The 15,880-nt window shown below is 48.4% G+C and overlaps 1 protein-coding gene across 3 annotated transcripts in view; it reads right to left on the bottom strand.

Moving 5' to 3' along the window:
• Window positions 1-15,858, bottom strand: part of HDLBP (high density lipoprotein binding protein) — a 40,323-nt gene extending 24,465 nt beyond the window's left edge. For 2 of the 3 annotated variants that reach the window (XM_054204460.1, XM_054204462.1), the window contains exon 1: window positions 15,706-15,858. The gene's annotated coding sequence lies outside the window, so the exon portion shown is untranslated. Of the gene's footprint in view, window positions 1-1,118; window positions 1,199-15,705 lie in introns of those variants that run through there. The other variant, XM_054204461.1, reaches the window with a different exon arrangement.
• Window positions 15,859-15,880: the final 22 nt, after the last annotated feature.

Raw genomic sequence — 15,880 nt, 5'->3', positions numbered from 1 at the left:
CCCGCCTTCCCCGGAACAAGGGCAAGCGCAGGGCCCGGGCGGAGAGGCGCCCCTCCACTTCCGTACCAGGCCGCGGCGAGGCCGGGCGGGGGGAAGCCGCCGGGCCCCGCGGCCCAGGCTAAGCCAGGCCAAGCCGGGGCGGGCGGCGCCGCCAGCGCCACCTCAGCACTGCCGGCACCGGGGGCGGGGCGGCGCGGCGGGGCGGGGCGGCGCCCTTAAAGGGCCCGGCCGGGCCCCGCTGTCACCCGCGCAGGGCTGAGCCGGAGGGGAGGGGGCGCTCCCCAAGGCACCGCCCGTGCGGGGACGGGGCCGGGCGCACGGTAGGGGCTGTCCCGGCGCGGCCCTCCGGGCGGCAAGCCGGGGGCGGCCGCGCCAGGCGAATGGGGAAAAGGTGCTCCCGCGGGGTGTCCGGTGACAGCCCTCGAGCGCGGCTTCGCGGCCGCCGGAAAGCTGCCGGTGGCGGGCACGGCCTACTCCGAGCCTGGCGGTAGCACCTTCCCGGCACCCGCTCGCCCCCGCCGGTGGCCCCAGGAGCGAAGCCGGGGCGCTCGCCCCTCTAAGTCACGACAGGAGCGGAGCCGCTCGGCCCCCGCGACCGGGAGGGGAGGCTACCCAACGCCGGCCGCACCGCTGTTCCGGTGCTGGACGAACCTCCGATACCGACCGTTTGGACTCGCACCAGGCTCAAGCCCTCCGACCGCCGGGGACGACGTGGAGCCGCCCCGACCGCGCCTCTCCCCCTTCTTCTCCCGGCGAGAGGGTCCACGCCGGGCCGCCCCCTCCCCACGCACCCGCGGGGCCCAGTGTCCCCATCAGCCCAGCCCCGGGCCGGCGCCGACACTACCCGCCAGCTGCTGCCGTCCGGCACAGCCGCGTCCCTCCCGCCGCCGGCTGCCCCGCGTGCCCTCTTCCCCGGGCCGCCCCCGCCGGACTTCGCCCGGCCCGGCCGGCGGGAAGTTTCCCCGCAGTTTCCCGTCCGCGCCGACCCGTCGGTGCCCAGGGGGAGGAAGCGAGGCCGCGCCGGGCCGCCCCCCCCCCCACCCCCGCCGCCCCGCCAGCCTCCACGTCGGCGCCGCGGCCGCGGCGGAGGGGCCGCCCCCCCGTCCCCTGTGACTCACTCCGGCCGGTGCCCGCTCGCCCGCCCTGCTGGAGAACCGGAGCGCTCCTGGGAGAGCGGCGCGGCGCCCGCCCCGCCGCCTATATAGGCCGGGCCGCTGCCAATCCCCGGCCCGCACGTCAGCGGGACATGCCCCTTCCCGGCGGGGCCGGCCCGCCACGCGTGCCCCGCCGCCCGCCTGAGCTGAGCGGAGCAGCGGCCCGGCCCGGCAGCCTGCGGCTCTGCCGGCCGCCCCGCTCCCGGCCCGGCCCGCGGGCCTCCACGGCGAGGGAGGAGAGCCGCGGGTGGCTCCCACCCGGGGTCAGATCAGCTCCCCAAAGCGGAGAATTACCGAGGCCGGTTTCACGCCGGGTCAGTGAGCTGGACCTGCTCGGGAGGGCTCTGAGCCGTCCCAAAACCGTGGCTGGCACCGGAGAGCTGCAAACACCCGGGGATTCTGCCCCATCCCACGAGCGGCAAGGGACACTAGGGCTGCGGCCCCAGAAGGGCAGCTGTGCCTCAAGCAGCAGCCACATGCTGCTGAGGTTAGACAGGAGAACGGGCAAGATTAAAAAAATAAGAATTCATGTCCCCACCCCCAAAAAAAGAGCCCCTTCTCCTTATTCCAATCTCTAATTTGCAAGTAGGGAAGAGGGAAGGAGGGGAAAGGCAAGCCAGTAAGCACAATACCCTCCTTTCCTGCAGAGAGGATGTTTATTAAAGTTTGTGCAATATAGATGTTTTTAATTATTAGCCCTATACCCTCAGGGTACTGAGGAAAAAAAGAGTCACATCAGTGTAAAAATACACGGAATTTGAACTGATTTTTGCATTAGCTCAGTCTCTGCCCATTTTCCTACACAGGATTAATTTTCCCCATCATTCATAACTTGCACTTAGCGACTGGTTTTCTCATTCACACCCCGCTCTCTCCCAGACCCTCGCAAACCAAATGCAAGAACCTGCTTTGTGGAGCTCTGACCGCAGAAATGTGAGGTCTTTGGAATAACTGCTTTTGATTACATGCAGTAATTTTTATAGATATTTATGTACTGTATTTATGGAAACACGGATGGTATTTAGCCTTAAGTAAAATTATGATTACTTATTATTATTGAACAAGAGTAGGAGATTTCTCCGGTTTTCCTCTTCTAATCCTGCAGCTGGAAGGACAGTGTTAAAGCACTTGAACTTTTTGACACAAACAATTTATCACTGTAAACAAAAATATACTTGTGGGTAAAATCGGGAAGTATGTTAAAGGGAGGAGGAGAATGGTTGTCAAGAGTTGACACCCTGCCCAGGCACCATGAGATGATCCCTCTCCCCCCACCCCGGCCTCTCCTCAAAAAGTCTGTCGGTCTCTGTGAGGATGCAGGGATACCGCACGGAAAGGCAGCAACCACTGCTGCCACGTCATATATGCTCCAAGAGCTGGCTCAGGCTCCTCTGACAAAAAACGTCTAGGCTGTTGATGCCAGCAGCACCCCATAAGACACACAAGCGGGCTGGTGGCTACCAAGAGAGAGGTGGCTTGTGCAAAAGCAGAGCTTCAGGGACCTGGGCAAACCGCAGCACCTCCAGACTTGGACACTTCTGCTTCCAGGCAGCAGTTGGGAGTGCAGGGGGGGTGTGTGTGTGGTGGGTTGTAATTTAGGACTTGGAGCCTAGTGCTCTGAACCTCACTCAAGGTGCACGATGCTTTTCTGGTGCTTTTGGTCCCTCGTGTTTATCTCCCCAGCGCAAAGCCAGCAGCCTCCTTTCAACACTCTAACTTCACTGCATCCAATTAACTCTGATATGGGTAACTATTGCTATCGCCTGTGCCGGGGGACCAGAGGAGCATCACAACTCCCAGACTAGAGCATCTCACCGAAACACCAACATCCTTCTCCCTCAACTCCATCTTGTTATCCGGTTCAGCAGGGGCCCTCTGTGGGGACGTGCCACCTTGTGCCTATGGGACAACTGTATGCCCCTCTCCTGCTCTGTTTATGTAGTGTTGCTGCAGCCACTGGGCTTGCTAGGACAATATGGACTTCTGGCTTTTATCACAGCTTCCTCGCCTGGACTGTTTAAGAGGGAATCTTCCCCACTTGCTTCTGTAGTTCTTCCTTTACTTGCAGCTGCAAGCGGTGGGAGAGAAGCCTGCCAGGCCCAGAAGTTACTGTAAGGCCTAGAGCATCTCACTGCGTGCCATCCTCAAATAATGATTTCTGCTGAAGGAAACCTGTCACGGGCTGTTCTCCTTACAGGAGGATCTTCCACGGAGGAAGAGCATAGTGATGGGGAGAGCTCACCTTTCCTCCCACATTCAGTGAGTACAGAAGTGCCTGCGCATGGATAAAAGTGCATTTAGCGGGTGCTAGGAGGTCTATTTCAACCTGCTGCTCCTCCTGCCCACATGACATCGACCATCTGCATCTCACCCCATCCCTCTTCTTCCTGAAGACAAGGGGGTATGGGCAGAGAAAGGCCAGCTTGATGCCTGTTCTGTCTACTTGCCCACAAGTGCAATCTCACATCCAAAAAAATAAAGAAAAAAAAGGATGCTTGTCATGGAGATGTGTGTAAAATGGCTCCTCTATAAGCCAGGCACAGGAATTTTTGTTAGCTGAGGGGAAAGGAGACAGAAGAAGGTACCCAACCACTTGACAAACACTAACCTGCCCCTCTCCCTCTAGCATCCTGTATTTTGGCAGCATTCCGAGACACCCTGGTTTCATGACTTGCGAGAACAACCAAAAAGGAAGCCTCCCAAGAAGAGCACCAACGTGCGACAGAAAGGGTGAAGGATTGGGCAATACAGAGTTTCCATGGTTTATCAAATTGGCAGCTCATATCACCAGTCTGAGGGAGGACACAGAAGTGGGACCAGCAAAAACGTGAAACACACACAGAGATAAAACTAACACTGAACAAGTTTGGGGTTTAGTTTTTTGGAACACGTGTTTACCAGTGTGAAAGCAAAGGTTGAGGAATTAAGAAGCTTTCAATAATCACACCACCCCAGGACTCTTGGGGAAGGGAGAAGAAACTTTCAGCTCCTTAAACCACTGGAGCAAAGACCACAAAAAGGTTGGTCTTTTCTGGCACATTCACCCTCAGCTGAGCTAGGATTTTGCAAAGGATTTCTTGTAGCCGGTTCTTATTTTCTGTTGTTATAAGAGATCCCTATTTTTCCTGCCAGAAACTGCAAGCCTTATTTGGAAAGCAACCCAAGTATGCTCCAAAGAGCGTGTGCTGTGACTTTATTTCCTGTTAAATATAGCTCCAGGATTTCTAAAACTGTACAAATAAGCACCCTTTTTGTACTCTGGGTGCTTGCCCCACATGCTGAAGTCAGAGAACACCACAAAAGAACTACCCCTGAAAGTATCCATTTCAGCACATCCCTCACCAGTGGCATGACGAGAAAAGGGGTGGGGGAATACTTTGGATCACACTAGAAAAAGAAGTGGAAGAGGATTCAGGACGCAGGGCACTTGTATGCCAGAGAGTACTGGGGTCCTCAGCCAAAGCAAGCAAGATATGGCTCTAGGCTCTAAAGCTATTGCTATGGCTTGCCATGGGATCTTCCAAAAGAATATTTTTATTTCTACATGAAAACTTCTATTAAATTGAAGTTAAGGGTCAAATTATATAGATCCTTCTGCTAAGAGAATAAAAAAAGTTTCATCATGAAAAATGACTGAACGTGAGTCCATGTTGCTTATGCCCCAGTGACTTTGAGACGAGATTTTCTTTATTTGCCATGAGGAAGGAAAAGGCACCTCTCTCCCCCTGTTCATGCATCGGTACTAGGAAGAAATGATTCTGTAAGCTAAATGCTGCCCCTCAGCTGTACTTAACGCAACCCCACTATCTTCAAAGGCCCACTGTAAATACCCAAGTAGACAACTGCTGGTAAAAAGAGGAAAGCCTATCTGAGCCTATGCGCTAATCCCAACTAACTCCAACCATTTAGTCATGTTGTGAAGAAGGGAGGGAGGTGGAAGGAAGACGAACGACTGCATGCGTTTGTCTCACATGGGACCCAGGTGGTATAAATAAGAAGTCCCAGGGGAGGGCAACACCACTGCCTTTCTCCTGGTAAACCTACACCGTTTATCAAGAGCAATTCTCTTGCACAGGCAGAAAAGCTGACCAGACATTGAAGGAAGGTTACTAACCTCAGCAAGCCTCTGAAGCCAAAATGGTTGTTTAAAGAACCTGTTTATTTCCTGGGCACCCTGACAGTAAGATTATGCAACCATCAGCTAGCAAAAAATACATACACTGCCCTTCTTGGACTATCACAGGGTGCTCTATAAAAAGGGGCAAGCAAAAGAGGTAGGAAGAACAGGAGCAACTTACTGGTGGGGACAGAGTTCTACTGTGAACAAGTAGCTTCAAGCCCTCTGGCTGCAGAGAGAGGAAAAGCTCCTAGTTAAGGGGTAGATACACATATTTTACACGGGGATACTGGGAGAAAATTAGATTTAGTGATTAATGCAGACAAACCAGCCAAGAGACTCAAGCTCTACTCTTAGTTTCGCTGCTGATTTGGTGAATTGACTGGTGAAAATCTCTCGGTTGCCCTGGCTGTGCGCACACAGCTCTCTTGATTTACTCTGTGGACTCATTATTTCATTTCAGGTTCAGAACGCTGTGATCCTTGGATGCCAGGTGCTATGACAAAACAAATGCCATTTCAGAGATGAGGAAGAAAGCCACTGGACAGTTTAACAAAATCAATCCAAAAGCAAAAGGAAGCCACAGAGGACAGGTCAGAGTCCATCCTTCTACTTACACTGGAAGAGAAATCTGATTAATTAACACAAACTTGGCTTTCAGGAGAAGTTAGGATTTCAAATAACCAAGATAAAATGGAATAGATAAAATGGAATGAGATGAAAACAGAAGTAATACATTCAGACCAAGAATGACTGAGGTGAATTTCCCATCTGTATTTTGGAGATGGTTATAGGCAAATTTAGGAATTGACAAGCTTGTCAACGTATCATCAAATTTCAGGTTCTTGGCCTTGGGGAGCCAATAGACACTTTGAAGAGGAATACTTTTCAAACATGAGGGACAAAGTGAAATAAAGTGTCTTCCTGTGTTGCTTTACAGTTTCACAGTAAATCAAAACACCGACTTGACTCAAGAATGGGAGAAGGGATTCAGAATACAAAGATTCCCGACACGTTGCCTGGAAAGTGGCAATAGTACAGAGTAGCAGTAGTGAAAGAAATCACAAAAATTCAAAACATCTGACAACAGGCTGAAGTCTCTGGGTCTTCAAGTCTCTGGCATCTCTAGTCCAACCTCCTGCTTGAAGTAGGGTCAGACCAGGGCGTTCAGAGCTTTCTTCAGTCAGATCTTGAAAACCTTCAAAGCTGCACAAACTTTCTGGGCAACCTATTCCAATACCTGACTATCCTAACAGGAAGAAGGGTTTCTTACTTGCACTCATAACCTTTAATTCCAGTTTTGGCTCATTATGCTGATATGAACTTGTTTTTTTAATTTAAATTACCACCACACTGTGTATTCCTCAGACACAGGTGCCTTCAGAGTGGTGCTGCAGCACTGTTCTCTATTCAGCCTGCACTGCAGAAGAAAAAAAAAAAAACAAACCACACATCTTCCACAAATAATTAGCTGAGAGCTACTTCCCAATGCCTGTTCGGATACTTGCAGTTAAATATCACAGTTACCCAAGAAGTGAGGATTGCAGAGATACCGCAGAACAAAGTGCACACTATTTCCTTTCTGTTCTTCAAAAGGAAACTTTCACTTCACTCTCCTTTGGCTACTGGGTTGGATTTCTTTTGTTTACCTTTTCAGTCTCTCTTGTTCCCTCTCCCTTGGCAATTGCAATATAAAATGAACACGTGGCAATTTATTTTTTTTTTTTTAATTCAAGAGATGTTGCCAGAACATCTTATGCACTACGTATCACGTAGCTTGGAAAGGCAAGGGACTTGCAAGCCTTGAACTTACCCCTTTTCCACACTAACCATCGTATATTTAGAAAATTCAAAGCTGATTGTGTCTCTTAGCTTGAACATGTCACCATGCTCCCTAAGACTCTCCTACAAGTTCTCTTAGGCTGATGTTTTGCAGGGCAGAATTTAAGGACCTACTTACAGCAATTTACAAAGATGACAAGGACTTGTTTTCACAGAGACCCAATTAGGTAAATATACACAGCAAATAAAAAAAAAGTTAAGAAAAGTGGCAAACTAAATGCGACATCCCAAATGACATTTTTCAGGGGGACAATTTGCAACTTAAGCATGGAAACTGTAAACAGACATTTATTTTTGTCTATTTTGTTTGGTTTTCTTTTTTTTTTTTTTTAACTTGCTTAGCTACTTTGATTCTAGAACAGAAAAACCTAAGCAAGGTTGCTTATGGCTCCTTGAAAGATTTTAAAGATTCCTCAGTTACTACTGTTTATTGGATAACGAAGACTTAAGAGAATGCCAGAGCTCCATTTTTATAAACTTTCTTTGTGCTTTCGTACGTTTTCCTCCAAGTTCCAGTTCCCCAAGTCACACGGCTTCACATGACTCCCCAATTTTGTAATTTTTTTTTCTTTATTTCTATCTTCCATTTCCAATCAGCAGCTTGAAAATATGACCCAGAAAAGTTATCATTATTGTGACAAACAAAAACCCCAAAAGAATAAAATAATAGAACTTGCAAGGAGGCTAGTGCTTTGTTTGGAGAGGGAAGGAACAATTTAAAATTGGGGAAAAAAAAAAAATCTTCAGTTTGGCAGCAATTCCTCTGAAAAGGCATTAAAGTAAAGATGTGATTCCAACTGCCACTTTTTAAAAGCCATGATAGGACCCTTGCTATTTAAGCACAGCCTTCCCTTTGTCCTATTCATAGCACATGCAACAGGGGCTCAACATATCCACAGACAAGCACTAATTCCTAATCTCTACTAGGCCAAGCAAAAGGCTCTTCATGTGTTAGACAGAATTACATCACGGTGATCTAAACTGACAGTGAAAAAACCAGACAGTCTTCTCTTCCAAATCTGCAAGGCCACCCTAAGCCTGCTATGAAAGAAGAGAGAGAGAGATAACGAGAACCCAGAGTAAAACTATTTCCACTAATTGTTACAAATAATATTATTTTATGCTTAAAGCCTCTTTTCATAACTGAATCATTTCCATCAAGTGCCACCCTGCTCATCTTTGGGGTGAACTAGAAAGGTATATGTGCCATTTTAGGTACAAGTTTTTTGCTTTGGTACCTCACACTGTACAGTCCTCCTCACACACACTGTTACTGTCTTTCGGATTAACAGAGCAGTGCCCTGAGCAATACCAGTTTTCAAATAAAATAGAGGGGTTCACATTTCTTACATTTTCAAGAACCTCTAAGCTTCTCTAAATACTCACTATGTGCTCTCATTTTTAGCCACAACTCTGCCGCGATCAGAGCCATCAACTCAGTACTTTGATTTCATGAAACTACTTATAAAAGTAAAGTTCTACACTTGCTCTTAAGTTTCCTCAATGCTACTGAACCAGTTCTACTTTTAAGCAATGGTCACATGTCTACAACTTACTATTCTCCACAGTTTTCAAGGGTCCTTGTAAGACCATGCACCTAAAGTCCAGCAGGCTACACCAACTGCTGAGGTATTCATTTTGAAAACAAAAACATCTGCAATAACAGGCCAACTATAACATATTCCCACTCGTACTCCCACCCTACTTGCTCTGTGAGTTGTTCTTCTCATCTTTCCTTTCAACGGCTCCAAACACAGGTTTATGTTGAGCTTTATCACTCGAGCAGAGATAACAGCAAACTTACTTTCCACTGCGCAATAGAAACAGCCAGGGCCTGGTTTGCAAAGAGCAGAGCTCCGCTCCGCCCTGCTCTCTGGGAAGGGCAGAGGAGCTCAGACAGCCCACACCGTCTCCAGTGCCCACAGGAGAGACACAAACACCCCCAACGCCTCACCCAAGGTTGCATCTGGAGCAAGCAGTGACAAATCCATCTCAATCGCTCCTGGCCTCTCATTCCACTGGGGCTTTCTCTGGCTTTGCCTCTGTCCCTGTCAGCGGGGAAATCTTCCTTACATCAACTCTGACCCTTACTCTCTTCCTTTTTCCTCACTCAACATATGTATCCATCCCAAGCCTGACGTCCCTGTTCCTGACGCACTGCCTAGCCTAGGCTTTGCTTGTCACTCATCTTTGGCAAACATCCAGTTTATTTTGTGAAATACCCAGTTTAATTCTCAGTGCCAGAAACGCAGGCATAGATGGAAACACAGTGCCAGAAACAACAGGAAGAGAACCAGCAAGTGGTACTCCTGCAGGTGGTACCACCTGAATTGAGCAACGGCATCAAGGTGTTCAGGGTTCCCCTAAAAAATAATAATAATAAAAGAAGGCCTTTACTGATTTTTCAGACAACCCACTGCAAAACCTTTGAAATACCAATCAACCAAAACTAGTGGGGTGGGTTAAAAGGGACAGGGGAGTGACGCCTATAATCTAAGCCAAGCCTGCCATTTGAATGATGCAAGAAGATTACTCCAGTTATCCAAACCTCAATGAAAAATATGCCAGAAGTTAGCTTTACGAAAACTAGCCATACCTGCCTCACGATGTTTACTGTGATATATGACACTGGTAACCTTCCTTTAAAACCAGAGTCCTGATATGTATGGGTCAGACAGCACTTTTATGGGCTTTGACAGAGGTCCCAACAAGCAATTATCAGCTACGTAACACTGGGACGAGGCTGGGTCCTGCCACCTCCAAGCTGAACAGTAATAGTCAAAACACTATCAAAACACTTCCTCCTTAAAATCCAGTTAGTTGCTGGGACATCAGCCTACTAAATGTACACAAGTATCGACTGTCATGATATCAGCACTCGCTTCCAGAAATTTTTAATCACAGGTATTTCTTGTGCAGCTAAAAGGTAGGCTGTACACACAAGTTATATGCGTGGATGCTTTTACCAGAATCACCCTGATTTGTGACATATGTTTACATGGCAGTCTCTTGTGGAATTCTGTTTGTTGTGTTTGGTTTGTTTGTCTGGCCGTTTTGTTTTCTTTTCTTCCACTATTGCTAAATAAATGTATCAGTTCCATCCTCAAATTTTCACGAATGGTTCTTTCTCATCTGTGAAAAATCTTCAATAAAGATGGCAAAACTGTTGCTGAAAAACAGTTCCAGACGCTGTGCTGCCGAGTGTAAGAGAATCTGGTACGACTTCCATTTTGCGTCAACAAGTAAACCCATTTTACTTTACAATTAAATTAAACAGCGTCATTTAAGGGAGGTCGCATGAGTATTACTGTGCTATTCAATCCTCTCAAAGCCAAAACTTTTCCTGTGAATCATCATTTCTTGCCGTCTTACAGCTACTGAACCAATCCCTTCTCTTCTTCCAGTATTGTTTTTCCACTGAAGTTAAACTCATTATGATTTCCTCTAACCGAGCCTTTTGTGGTTCTTTTTTTCTCTCTCAGGTTTCCCCCTGCTTTTTCTGCCAGCTGCTTTGCAAGCGCCTCTTTTGTGACTCTAGCTGGACACAGCTCCTTGCCGCAACCCCTGCTCCTCACAAAAGAGTGACATGCTTCCGTCGCTGCCTCAGCAACACAGCCGGCTCCCGCGGTACGGGCAGCTGTGGCCAAGGTCAGCCCTCTGCATCCGCAGGGCCACTGGACCCAGGCTACCCCTTCAGCTCCGCTCAGGAACCTGCTCCGGGCACCGGGGCCAGAGGGCTCTTCCCAAATCCAACAATTGCCAAAACGCAAGTAAAGAGACTTCACTGAGGCAGGAGCATTGCTAGGACCATAAGTGTCCAAGTTTTTCTGCCCCCCCCCCCCCCCAATATCACTACCACTCTGCTCTATTTATAACAGTAAGAAGAAATCCAACTGGCTTTCTTACATACAAACACGTACGTAAACGCACATCCCTGTCTTCTTTGCAGAAGCTACCTATTTATCCCTCCCCAAAACACAGGAACGCGCACAGACACAAAACAATGTGACAGTACACTGAGATTAAACAAACTGGGTTTTTTTGAATCAGCTGAGGTCAATAAATTAGTACTGCGAGGTATAAATATACCTAAGTTATTTACATGCTAATATAGCTAGTAATAATTTGCAAAATATTAGTAGACATCTTGAAAGCTTGAAAGATCTACCAGATGCAAGAGTCAACAAAATTGAACCAGCTGTGAGAGACAAATGATGTTGACCAGCAATTTCAAAGTGAAGTATCTGTATTATACGGTAGCTCCTAGAAGGGACCCTTGTATTTTTGAGAGACTGCTGGGAAAATACCAGAGCTTGTGTAGGCAGAAACACCTAAATGATGGAAAAAAGAACCCCTTATGGGTGTTAAAGCACAAGTTTCTTATGAAACAAAATAAACCCAGAACAGCCTGGCTACGGTTCTACCTGACTACTTAGACTACCTTTCCTTGTCAGAATTAAAACCTTAAACACATAAATCTAGCAACCCAAAGTCTTCTATACACATAAAATATTCTAAATAAAGAAGCTTTTCCCCCTGCTTTGGCTAGAACTTTTCCTCCTTGTTTGAAGGAGGATACATCTTTTTTCAATGTGACTCCACTGAAGTCATACCATGAGAGCTATGGGGCAACATGAGTTCACAGAAGGAAGATGGAGAAAAAGATCCCTAGAATTATTAGGCATGCAGGACTTTTCCATTTAAGATGGTAATGTAAATCACAAGACTTTAATAGCAGATTTTTAGGACATAAACACTCTTTCTTTTAAAGCTAAAGGACAGCTAAATATAAAGCCACATGCTGAATTCTCTCAGGTATAATTCCACACCCAGGATAAGCCTGTAACCCAAAATTATTCTTCTAAACCCAGGAATTTCTAAAATGAAAAGAACCCTTGAAACAAGCCCCGAACTGGGGACACTAGACTCTTGCCTTAATTACCAGCCTAGCATGGGGTCTGGAGATGAGCTCTAGGTGTCTCTTGAGTTCCTCCACAATTCCTACCACCCCACCCCGCAACAGGCCCTACTGACCAGGACCCTCCCTTCCATGCCAAATGCACTCTTCACAGCCCACAGTAAACACCACAGCCTCCTGGTACCACAGACTAAAAACCAATAAGCAAAATAAAAAAACACCAGCAAAACCCACCACGCTACACAATACAGCCTAATGCTCTCTTCTTTCAAGCTTAGGGGAATTAGGAAGAGAACAGAGGCCTAATCCTACAGCTGGGTTTTACTTTCCTATCTCTTCTTTATCTGTTTTCAGCTTTTAATACAAATAACACCTACTTAATTCTTGCACAGACCCATGTTGCAAAAGTTTTACAGGCCCTGGGCCTCTCAGCAACATGCTCTTGGACAAGTCAGACTCGTTACATCCTGGGTGAACATGCCTTTCTCAGCCCACTTTAAAGAAACCCTGTTGCAACTTTTTCAGCGGTGCATGTCTTTGTCAAGATTATAACAGCATTTCCATAAGGGTAATGCTACGGAGAGGAGGCTATTATTGTGCTTGATCCATAGGGTGCAAAAAGGCTTGTATTTCTTGTTACGGTATCTTGCCAGGCTATGCTTGGGTGCCTACTCCTGCGAAGGATGAGACCAAGTGATCTGTAACTTCTCTCTTTCTGGCATCGAGGAAAGTGCAAAGGCAGTTTCCAGATCCTGCCAGTTTCAAAACACCCATGAGGACACTTGCCAGGGTCTTGCTATTTTGCTTTAAGGTTCCTTTTATAAGCTCCGCTCTACAGATTTCCATCTGCAGAATTCCTGAATGCAAAACAAAGTTGAACCATTGTTGATTGACTTTTTTTTTTTTTTTAAGAGAAACATTTTCAAATAAATCTGATATTCTACAGAAATCCACAGCTCAGATTGTCAGATACCCTCCCACTCGTGGTGAATGATTTTTTTCAACCACACACCCGCATTCAGCTTGAACACCCTGGGCTGGCCTCAGTGCCACTGCTGACTACTCTAACCATCCGACTAGCAGTGTCCTGGGCAATCACCTGAATTCTCACAATAGCACAATCCTAAGTGCGTTTGTACCACCTTATCATGCTTCTGTATGCAAAGGGAAGAGTATGTCTTGGGAAAGGCTGTATCAGCTGAAATATTGTAACTGAAAAAACATCACAGTTTTCTTTGAAAAGTTGTGAACTGCACATGCTTGGGTGTCTGGGATGGCTCTCCACTCTGATAACAGCTACAAGGTTACAGATCCAAGGTTACAGATCTCTTCTCCTCTAATAGACCACACTGTCTTCAGAAGCAGCTTATTGTGAAATGGAAAAGTGACTAGCTACTTGACTAAAAACAACTGCCCTTACTGTACCCAAAATAAGTTACTATTGTTACCATTATGCTCCATAACATAATGATAATGTTATGATCCAATTCCAGATCAAGAGGAAATCTCTTCCTCCCCCCTCTACCTTGATAATCCCAGCCTAGGGAAGTGAGACCAATGAAAACGCGGGTAACACAAGGACCTTTAGCACATAATAAGTAGTGTAAATTTGTTCGCATTTTCAGGCAGAATTGGGGGAGAGGAGGGAAAGAAGACAACAAGAAGTGAGCTTAACTTACAATGAAGGAGGAGACAGGAGTTTGTGCCACACTACCAGGAGTGAAACACCAGAACGATTTATATAGGACAAACGCAGAGTAATCTTTCTTAACCGCTTCTTAGAAGTCACTTAGAAAACTCTCTTTTGAGAATCATCTAGGCTTACTATATATTGCCGCAGTGGCAAAGCTCAGACTAGATGCTGCCTCTACCACTCAACGTTTACAGACCTCCTCCACATCTAGCGAGAGCTTTTCCTGTGCCTGTCATTCTGATCTGTGAAAAACTATACTACTGTGGACATTTTTGGAAGGAAAAGGTTGAGGGATTGCTGTGGCTTGGGTATGTAGGTGGCCCTGCCTATGATTTGGGCCATGCTGCATGAAAATCCACATACAAACAGAAAGACTGGGGTTTTTTTTAACAGCTTAAATCTTAACAGGCAAAAGGTTGGAGATACAGAACTTCAGCAGACACACAGATAAAAATTACATTACTGCTTCCTTTCCTGCCTTGCCTCTGATGTATAATCCTGTACTAGAGGCAGGAATATCCAACCTACCTACGAAATGATACCTGAAACACCAGTTTCCAGTCTAGTTTGGGAGGGGGGAAGAAAACCCCAAACCCGTTATACTATCTGTTGCATTGTCTTCTAACTGAAAACAAGTACATAGCATTTGGGCAGCAACAGCAGGAAAAACGGAGACTAAATCATCGGGCAGCAGCTTCACTGGCCTTACTAAGCAGAAAACACGCCATAAAGCAATACCCACATATCAGTGTGCAGAATTTTCTCCATCATTACACAACAGTGTAGGAAAAGAAGTGACTCCTTCAAACACTCCTTGGGACTGTGAATGTCTCTAATTTCCACTTCCCAGACAGAGAGTTGTGAATTTGGATTCAAATTCTAAACTAGAGCTGGGAATTCAAGGACCTTGGTTCATCTCATCAGCGATGAGTGAACTGCTGTTGCTATTACTAACGTTCCCAGCACGACCTGCTCTCTTGCATCTCGTCTTTCGGTGGAAGGAATTGCTCTTGCCAGTTGGGAATCCTTCCTACCGTTTGGGGAAGGCCAGTATGGGAAGCGCAACTTATCACATGTCAAGCCACTTTAGCTATAGCCAAGCTGGGCCCAAGGATCACAAACTCCATGCGCTTAACCCTCTTAAATTCTGCTCGATTGCTGGATTACCCGGTTCTATAAGCAGCCTACAACAAAACCTCGCCACAGGACTAGAGAGCAGTTCAGTGAAGAGGCAGAATTTCCCTGCTGTGGCACAGAGGTGGCTGGCTCTACCTGAAGAGCCACAGGTGAGGCACAAGCCCTTCTCCAGAGTGGCCCGTGACCGGAACCTCAGCTTTTGGGCCCACCAGTGGTGCAGAAGGAGACCATTACACTCATGCTCGAACTCTAAGAATCCGAGGCAGACCAGGCCTCGGCACACCATACAGTATCTGCCACCAAGCCGAAGGAGGGGGAGAAGGCGACCGCATCCGTGCCGTCATGGCGTGCGAGCCCTCCTCAGCCCCGTCCCCTCAGGCCCGGCCGGGACACCCACGGCTGCCCCGCGGGGCAGAGGGCGGCCGCCGCGGGGAGGGGAAGCTGGGCATGACTCATGGCTTCTCTCCGCTCGCCGGCTGGCACCGCAGCGCGGGGCGGCGGCTGCCGGAGGGAGCGGCAGCGGCGGAGGCCGCAACAGCGGGGCGAACACCCCGCACCCCGTCTCGATGATTTGGGGGGGGGGGGGGGGGGGGGGGCACCCCGGCGGCACGTGGCCCACCCCGCGCCAATCGGAGCGCATGAGACCATAGAGCAAAGCCAGGCGCTCGCTAGACTTTCCGCCCGCCGAGCCCGTCTCTCTGCTGCCGCCATCTTGTCGGAGGCAGCGGAACCCCCCCGGCCGCGGAGCCGGGCCCGCGCCCTCCTCCCGCTTACCTCATGCGCTCCCCACCCCCCACCGCCCTCCCGCGCGGCTGGCGCTACCGGGTGGCGGGACCGGCTTTACCTCTAGTAGGCCCGCAGCGAAGCCTATGCTGGGTACGAGGCCGAGGGGCCGGCCGCCATCTTGGTGAAGAAGAGGGATGTGCGTGACCTACCAGCACACGGGTGGTCCCACCCCCACGTACCCTTGGCCGGCGGGTTGCTATGGGAACGGGCGGGGCGCATGCGCGCCGGCCCCC

This window comes from Rissa tridactyla, chromosome 6 (genome assembly GCF_028500815.1).
Source record: "Rissa tridactyla isolate bRisTri1 chromosome 6, bRisTri1.patW.cur.20221130, whole genome shotgun sequence".
NCBI classification, from domain to species: domain Eukaryota; kingdom Metazoa; phylum Chordata; class Aves; order Charadriiformes; family Laridae; genus Rissa; species Rissa tridactyla.
The sequence above is the reverse complement of the archived record's forward strand: the minus strand, read 5'-3'. Positions and strand labels throughout refer to the sequence as shown.